Source organism: Alligator sinensis, unplaced genomic scaffold, assembly GCF_000455745.1.
Source record: "Alligator sinensis unplaced genomic scaffold, ASM45574v1 scaffold204_1, whole genome shotgun sequence".
Lineage (NCBI taxonomy): Eukaryota > Metazoa > Chordata > Crocodylia > Alligatoridae > Alligator > Alligator sinensis.
Window position 1 is genome coordinate 644755 of NW_005842363.1, and position 8810 is coordinate 653564.

The 8810-nt window shown below is 48.7% G+C and overlaps 1 protein-coding gene across 3 annotated transcripts in view; it reads left to right on the plus strand.

Moving 5' to 3' along the window:
- The first annotated feature begins 1597 nt into the window (after positions 1-1597).
- The window catches only part of OSTF1 (osteoclast stimulating factor 1), a 23174-nt gene continuing 15961 nt past the window's right edge, over positions 1598-8810 (plus strand). Inside the window, exon 1 of one of the 3 annotated variants that reach the window (XM_025210656.1) lies at positions 1598-1644. The gene's annotated coding sequence lies outside the window, so the exon portion shown is untranslated. Of the gene's footprint in view, positions 1645-2149; positions 2193-8810 lie in introns of those variants that run through there. The other 2 variants (XM_025210658.1, XM_025210657.1) reach the window with 2 other exon arrangements.

Genomic DNA, 8810 nt, shown 5'->3' on the forward strand with positions numbered 1-8810 from the left:
TCACAGGATAAATCCATAGATTTCAAGTAGGAATCCATAGCATCAAACACTAACCCAGGGGTGGGCAAAATGCGGCCCACAGGCTGGATGTGGCCTGCCAGGCCATTCTGTCCAGCCCACGGGCCCCCCCTCAAAATTTAGGAAGTGAATATTTATCTGTCCCTGGCTGCCTGTCATGTGGCCCTCGATGGCTTGCCAAAACTCAATAAAGTGGCCCTCCGCCCAAAATAATTGCCCGCCCCTGCTTTAACCTGTTGTGGTCTTAGAGTTCATTGCAATAGAATAATTACTCTGCTATTTTTCCATAGTCAAAAAAATGAAAGAAAACTAAGAGTGTTTTCCAAGGGGTGCCTCTAGTCTTAAAAGGTCAAGAACAACTGCTTCAGTTTTTTCAGACAGTATATGCACACAGTATGTACTACAAAGTTTTAAAGGCCTTCAAATTTATTTCCAAGAGTTATCACTACTGTTTTTCCTCTTGGGAGGGTTCATTTTATAAAAAGTGGGGGCAATGTGTGTTTTCATAAAAATTATAGTACTCTTCCTTACAGGAAAGAGAGAGGGACTTCATGAGATCTGAGTAAATGAACATAAGGAAATAACTTAGGTCTTCTCATTTGACTTGTGGTTTAAGAGCCTCCAAGAACTCCTATGTAAGCACAAAGTTTAAATGCAGTGCCAGACCTTAACATCTGCAAGGATACATGGCCTAGAATATAGTTCTAAGCTTATGCATTTTGGTCTTGCACAGATATTGGTTAGGGTGCAAGTTGGTCTGAACCATGTGAGGAATTTCAGTCTGAGTTCTAACATTCAAAACTTCAGACTCTTAAAATAAGACAGACCTACCTACATAAGATGCTTTTCACCAAGTTCACAATTCTTTAAGGACTAATATAAAATTACATAAGACATCTATTTTTTCCTCTTACACTCATTTTCTACTCCTTGCTTTATTTTCTTGAAATTAGTGTACGCTGCATTACAGTTTATGCAATTATATTTTTGTAGTTTATGCCATTAGATTTTTATTTCTCTGTAGTAAGAGCATCCGTTTTGAAAATGACACTTAAAATAAACTGCCAAATAATGGAGTCATACACAGCATCCAAAATCTCCAAACAGAAGCTCTACACATACCTCATCGTGCATGCTAGGAGGAAAAAAAAAAAAAAGTACTAATGCTAAAGACATTGCTCAACTTAAGGGACCTCCATCCCTTTTTTTAACTGTAGGGCCTGGTCCAACAGCAACTGTTGTCCATAAAATGGTCAGTACTAGATCAGATATGGAACCTAATCTATAAATCCTTCATGGAAGTTCAGTTGATTTGGCATGCTACAAAACCCTGCATTTTTCTGCAGCAAGTTTATTGTTAGTTGACAGGCTGAAATGTGCTATTGAATAGAACATTAGCATGATTTGAGAGAGAATGTATGCAAACATTGAAAATTGATTTATAAAATTCAATGTAACGTGAATAAGGAGGAAATAATTTTGATTTTTTGGGGATAGATCTGATATCAATGTATCTTGTCTTAAAGAAAGAGTATTTCCACCTTTCCATTAATATACATTTGTGTCCATTTGTTTTTAGGACAAGTTAAAGTATTCAGGGCCCTTTATACATTTGAACCCAGAACAGTAAGTATATGTGGCTTTTCATTTCTATATCTTATTTAATAAGGCAAAAGATACTCAGGTTTTGCATTAATATGTGATGTAAAATATCTTGCATGTGTGTGTTCTGCTGTAACTGAACATTAGTTCTTATCTAAAGAATCTGTGTGTAGTCAAAGCCTAATTCTCCATCCCATCATTCAAGCCCAAATCCCTGTATCTTCAGTTTCCATTAAGTTATGCTCCAATGAGACCCTCTCTCTGGTGTCACATGGCCATTATTTGGCATTGGCAGGCTCTGCCAGGCTAAGTACAGGCAATCAAAAAGCTCAAGGCTGAATTGAATCAGTCTTTGAAAATTAGTCTGAACTGCACAGATTAAATTGAAATCAAAGCAAACAGACATTTACCTTGGATTCAGGAAATGCAGTCAAATGCTTGCAGGGGCTCAAGCCAGAAACTGGGGGGCACTGGAGTATGGCTCTCTGGCTGTGTATTCACTTCCTCTTCCTGCTTCCCCTGAGGTTTCTGGGATACGCAGTTCAGAATGACAGCAGCAGGACTCTGCAGCAGTAAGTTTGATCAGGGGAAGGGGTGTTTAACTCTGCTTTGTGGCCTGAGACCCCAGGGTTTGCCAAGGGGGTGGGAGGGCAGTCCTCCCCCTGAAGGGTGGGCTGCATTCCCAGCCAGGCTTGCCCCCCACCCACCCCCTTGTTAGCCAGCCCTTACTGTTCCTGCTAGGGAGCAGAGGGGTGGGGCCAGCCCTGCTCTCTGGAGCAAAACAGCACAGCCCAGCCCAGGGCTGGAAACCATGCTGGAATACTGCGATTTAACTTGAACCAGGAAGGGGTATGGGGGGAGAAGTTTCATAAAACAGTTTGACACAAATCAGTTAAGTCTGATACTACATTCAACTAGGTTTATCTTAAACTAGTTTCAGCCATCTTGAAACTGGTTTATGTGCACTAAGCTTCTGTTCTATTACCAGTTTATGTGCAACTTCTGTCCCTAGCCCCCAAGTTTAGGCTCACTTTTCCATCCTTTCCAGCATAAGAAAACTCAGCAGAATTGGTGAAGTGGATAGATTGGGTATAAACTAAGAATAGGATTTAAGGAGCGTTTACTTGTTTATTGTACAGTTGAACTGTCACATTTCCACATTTCTTCAAACTAATACTGAGCGGTTACAGTCACTTACTCCTTGTCCATAACCCTTTATCCTCCCACAAACCATAGGTGATACTTGCATCAAGGCTGAAATCGTTGCCTAACTCAAGTCAATGATAGAATCTCCCTTGTCCTAAAATGCAAGAACTGCTTCTGTTGCGGTTTCTCTTTATTTGTAAAGAGGCAAAGATGGTGAGGAATGATAATTTTATAGGGCTGTGAGAGGCTGCAGACATCGCTTCGGATCCGGGGCTGCTTCGGACGCCGAAGCAGCATGCCCGGATCGAAGCGATAGCTTTAGGCTTTCCAAAGCTGTTTGGAGCTTCCTAGAAACAGCATAAAAACCACTTCGGAAAAGCTTCGGACAGCTGAAAGCAAAAATTGTGGGGGAGGACTGACGTGTAGGTAGCCAGTGAGAAGGATTTCTCTCTGGCTGCCTTTCCAATGACAGTGTTTGGGGGGAGGGACCCTGCACCTGCACCACCTCCCCTCAGTCCAGAAGTAGGCACCAGCAGTGGAATCACTGTCTCCTCCACCCCAATGTCATCTCTCAGTGTGAGCCTCCCACTGCCAGAGAAGGAACTGGAGCTGGAACCAGGGATGCTGAGCACACTGGCTCAGGCAATTCTGGGGACTGAGGCAGAATCAGAGTTTGTGCTCCACACCCCTCAAATTTCTCCTAGACCCAAGTCTCCTCCAGAAAGCAGCACCTGGGAGGCTGAGGTTGTGGAGGCAAGTGACTCAGCTGAGGCAGCTCCTCCTGCTGTTGAGCCTCAGCCTGCTGAGGAGTGGGATAAGGCAGGATCCTCACCCTCAGCCCAGAAGCTGGCGAGTAGCGTAGTGTGGGAGCATTTTGAGCTTGCAGATGATCGCAGGTTTGCCATATGCCAGCACTGCCGAAGGCACAAATCAGCCGCAGCAAGGAGGCGAGACACTTTTCCAGCCTGGCAATGCTGATACATCTGAAGCGCCAGCATGCCCTTGCCCTTGCCCTTCTTCCTGCTCAGCCTGGCACCAGTGCGAGTGTGCCGAAAGAGAAGTCCCCTGCTCGCTCCAAAGCCCCCTTCCCCCAAAGTAGAGGCAGGCCACCCTAGACCAGTGGGGGAAAAGGTGGAAAGAAAGGGGGGCGCATTTCCAAGGCGAGCAAGATCACCCAGAGCATTGGGGAGATGCTTGCTCTGGATCGCCAGCCCTTCTCCCTAGTTGAGTGGCCAGGGTTCAGGCAGCTCATAGCACTTCTGGCCCCATCTTACACAGTGGCCACACGCACCACTTTTACCAGGATGGTGGTGCCCTCCCTGTATGAGGTGTGCAGGGAGTACTTGAGGGAGGAGCTGCACAAGGCAGGGCCACAGGTAGCCTTGCACTTCACCTCTGACATCTGGAGCAGACAGGGTGGCGATCATGCCTACCTCTCCCTCACAGTGCACTGGTGTGACCAGTCAGGCCGTCAGTGGGCTCTGCTGCAAGCTCAGGTGCTGGATGAGTCCCACAAGGCAAGGGAGATCCTGGGGGTCATGAACCGCATGGTGCAGGGGTGACTCGTTGGGCAGGCTGAGCTCACCCATAGGTTCATGGTCACTGACAACGGGGCCAGTATGGCGAAGGCTATCTGTGATGCCAACTTTGTTGACATCCGCTGTGTGGTACACAGGCTGCACGTCAGAGTGAGGGATGTCTTGGAGGGGGACAGGGCTGCCGGTGACACCGCCGCCACCTCTACTGCTACAAGCCAGCTGATTTCAAAATGCAGGAAGGTGGCAGGCTACTTCCATCGCAGCATCAAGGGGGGCAAGATGCTGCAGGAGAAACAGGCAGAGCTGAGCATCCCGCAGCACAGAATCATACAGGATGTGGAGACGCGGTGGAACTCCACATACCTGATGCTCAAAAGGTTGGTGGAGCAACAGAAGGCCATCCTTGAGATGGCCTTGCTTGGGGAGATTGGGATCAGCAACCCCCTGAACAGAGCTGAGTGGGGTACCATCTCCCAGATCTTGCTGGTCCTCAAGCACTTCCTCCAGGCCACTGGGACCATTAGTGCTGGCGATACCCTCCTCAGCCAGGTGATCCCGCTAGTGACGGAACTGGAGAACCAAATGGAGAAATTCCAGGGGATCAGTGTTCCTGGCTGGAGCAGGCTGCTGTCACTAGACATGGAAGCACTGGTGAGGCGGCTGAAGGAGGGCATCAGGAGATGGCTGGATCCCTTGCGGTCCAGTACAGTCCATATGATGGCGGGCATGTGTGACCTGAGGGGGAAGGGGAGCATGTGCACTGGCAACACCAAAACCCTTTATCATTGGACGTAGGTGCTGATCAAAGCCAGGGAGGCCGAAGTGCAGAGGTGAGGGGAGGTGGAAAAGGGAAATCCACTTTCCTGTGCCAGCACTTCCAACACCAGCCAGTCTCCTCCATGCCAGCCACTGCCAATGTGGGCCATGGGAATGGCTTCAGTGCTGGGGCCCAAATGCACCAGACCCCAGCCTCAGGCAGGTAGGTAGCCACCAAAGCCTCAGCACTATCTCGCTGAGGATGTGGAGCCACTGGACTGCAACCCCTTGGCTTACTGGGCAAACCGCAGCCAGATGTGGCAGGATCTGGCCACGGCTGCCCAGCAATACCTGTTTCATCCACCAACTAGTGTTCCAAGCGAGAGGGTGTTCAGCATTGCTGGGGATGTTGTGACATCCCACTACACCTGCTTGGATCCTATGTTGGTGGAGCAGCTGGTGTTCCTAAAGGTGAACCTCCCGGTGCTGGGGTTCCCCAAGCTCCATCTGCAGACAGACTGAGTGTCACCCTCCTCAATCCATCTGCACCAATTTCCTTTTTTGAGTTTTTTTTAAAAGCCGAGTAGTGCCCCGCTCTCAGCTAAAGGAGGCACTAACTGCATCACCAGCCAGAAGGGGAAGAACATGTCCCTGCTGAGCTCATTCCCCTGCCAGGACAAACTTGGAGGTATATAGGAGTGGTACTATGGGGAAAGAGGAGGCCCCAGGTGCTGGGCATGACCACTAAAACTGTACCCTGCCAGGGTAGGGAGGCCTGGTGGGACTGATGGCTGCAGGGCAGCCCTGTAAATGCCAGGACCAATGATCCCCTGATGAAAGGCAGGTAGGAGGCGCCATAACTTCCAGCTAATGCAGGCATGCACAAAGTCCTGGCTGGGGAACACCTGGACCTGTCACGTCTTTGACAGGCCTGATACTTGCTGGTTGCAGTGCAGTTGTGAGACGCCCAGTGAGCTCAGCTTAGCTGCCTGGATGCTATCTTTTGCCTTGAAAACCCCCTTGTCAGGCTGAGGAAGTACCTACAGTTGGTCCTGAATGGAAGGACTAGTAAAGAAGCCAGAGACTGGGCTGGCCTGGCCTGACCCGTAATACAGGCAAGAAACTCGGTCAGTGAAAATGGAAGTGGAGGAGTCAGGTGTGGGAGGGACAGGCTGGGGTGTGGCGGGGTAGGAGGGGAAGGGGGATGTAGCAGCACAGGTAAATGCGCAGAGGTGCCTGGGGTGTCAGATGTCCGGCCAGTTGCAGTGTGCCAGAATTCCACTGTCCATGTGTTTCTGTACCTACTACCTAGGAGGCTGATGAAGTGCAGTTCATAGGCTCAGCTCTGAAGAGTGGTTTGCATTGTAAATTTGTTCCCTCTCAGGATCAGGCCTGAGAGACTGGAGGCAGAGAGTGGTTTTTTGGTGGATTCTGGTGTGCAGATTGTGGGGGTACTAGAGATAGTTAGCAGGTTTTGTGTTTTGAGTTGTAGGAAGTTGGCTTCAGTTCTGGTGATGAGGTTAGGTGCTTGTTTGAATGTACAAAAGGGTTTTCAACCCTAAAGTTTCCAAAGATATATATTTAAGTACTCCTTTTTTTTCCATAATAGACAGACATAAAAAACCCCCAAAAACCCACACACAAGATAAGCCATCACACACCATGAGTAACATCATCTGTCCAACCCAATACAACATCTTTACTTCTTGCTGTCAGTTCTTTTATAAAAAGAAAGGCTCTGTGACAGTTCTATTTGAGTACCTTTGCTGCTGATGCTACTGGTGTTGAGCCAGCTAAGTTATTTTACCTGTTGTCATGTAAAGTGGTGGACCAGGCGTGAGGCTGTAGGGCAGGAGACATCACTGGGGCACACTGCTGTGTTGTGCAGGGGCCTCAGTGCCAGGAAGGGCGCACCTTAACATACACAGTCACCTACCCTCACGAGTTTTGTTTGTTAGCAGCCAGAGGTGCAGTGCCCCAGAAGCCAGACAGCGAGACGCACACAGCTGGCAGGCTTCGTGGCCTGGCAGGGCCCAGCACCCAGGCCTGCAGTAGATTTCACCTCCCTGTGCCCCAAGACAGATAGTCGCACAAGCACCCACCTATATCACAAGTTATGCCCGTTAGCAGCCAGAGGTGCAGGGCCCCAGAAGCCAGACTCCCCCTGCACCGATCTCCTTCACAGCTAGCAGGCTTTGTGGCCTCAGCAGGGGCCACTGCCCCTGCAGTTTTCAGCCCACTGCTTCTTAACACACACAGGGTCATCTATGTTACAAGTTTTGCCTGTCAGCAGCTTGAGGTGCAGTTCCCCTCAAACCCCTGCAGCTATCTACTTGAAACTTGACAGGATTCATGGCCACACCAGGGGCTACCACCCCTGCAAGTTTCATCCCAATCAGACAAAAAACCACCAAGTTATAGATATTTAATTGATTCCCCATTATACTCTATGGCCAGATCTCTGAAGCGGCTCCAAAGCTTCGGAGCCGCTTCGACCAAATCGAAGCTGGACACCGAACTGGAGCTCTGGATCAGATTACTGGCATCCGAAGTGGCCGGATCTAAAGCCGAATCAAATAGCTGCCTACTCGCACAGGCCTAATATTTTATATTCATCCCATATTACCCCCTCCATCTCCCCATAAGATCTTTGTGCATGTGCTGCTGCTACCACATATGCTGGTAGCTGCTTGTAAGTACATAGTGTGTACATCAGGACCTGGGAGAACATCTGTTTGCCAGAGTGCCCCAAGGAAAAACAAGAACCAATGGTCAAAAACTCCAAGACTATTTTAAGCTGGACGTAAGAAAAAGTGTCTTTACTGTCCAAGCCCCCCAAGACCTGGAATGGACTCCCTCCAGAAGTGGTGCAGGCATCTACTCTGGATTCATCCAAGAAGTGCTTGCATGCTTATCTTGCTGGGATCCTTTGACCCTAGCTGACTTCCTGCCCCTGGGCAGGGGGCTGGACTTGATGATCTTATGAGGTCCCTTCCATTCCTAGTGTCTGTGAATTCTGACTGACTTCAGGATTCGTAGATATAAGTTGTTAGTTTTTAAGCAAAAGACAAATGAAGTCCCCACCCCCAAAGTTGCAATTTAAAAACTCACTTTGAATCAGTAGGTCTTTTAAGTAGTCATAATCAGCAGGTCTAACACAGAACCACAGCAAGAACTAAAAGCTGCCCTTTTAAGCAGGAACCTTCAGAATAAGCAAGTACTTGTCTTGGAAAGGGTATATTTTTCTGTAATAAACTAACCAACTCTGTTAGTGCCTGGTCTGATTGCATGAGAATGGTGTTAAAGAGGAAAGTAAGAGGAATCTATTGCCCCAACCTCAACTACTTAATAAGGCTACAACATGAGATTCCGCAACCCAGGAAATAGAACTGATGTAGCAACTCAGCATTTAAACATACTTTGAAACGCACGTGTAGGCTTGGATTTTTTCCAAAACTAAAAGACTTGCTGTCACGGCAGGGTCCTCGCGGAGGGCCGTGTGCTCCTTAAGGTCCCTCGCTCCGTGTCAGGCCGGCCCAAGGCACCCTCTAATTCTCGCCCGCCACGTCTTGTTGGAATGTATATATATAGTTGGGAGGCTGCCTATGACTCCCTGGGCACAGCTACTCGGGACCTCTGTCCCCGCAGTTCTCCCAGACTCCTGTGGTCACCCGGTATAATGGGTGCTCCCCAAGCACCCTAGCCTTACAGGCTATGCGTGGCTCCTACCAGCCCCTGATACCACGCCCC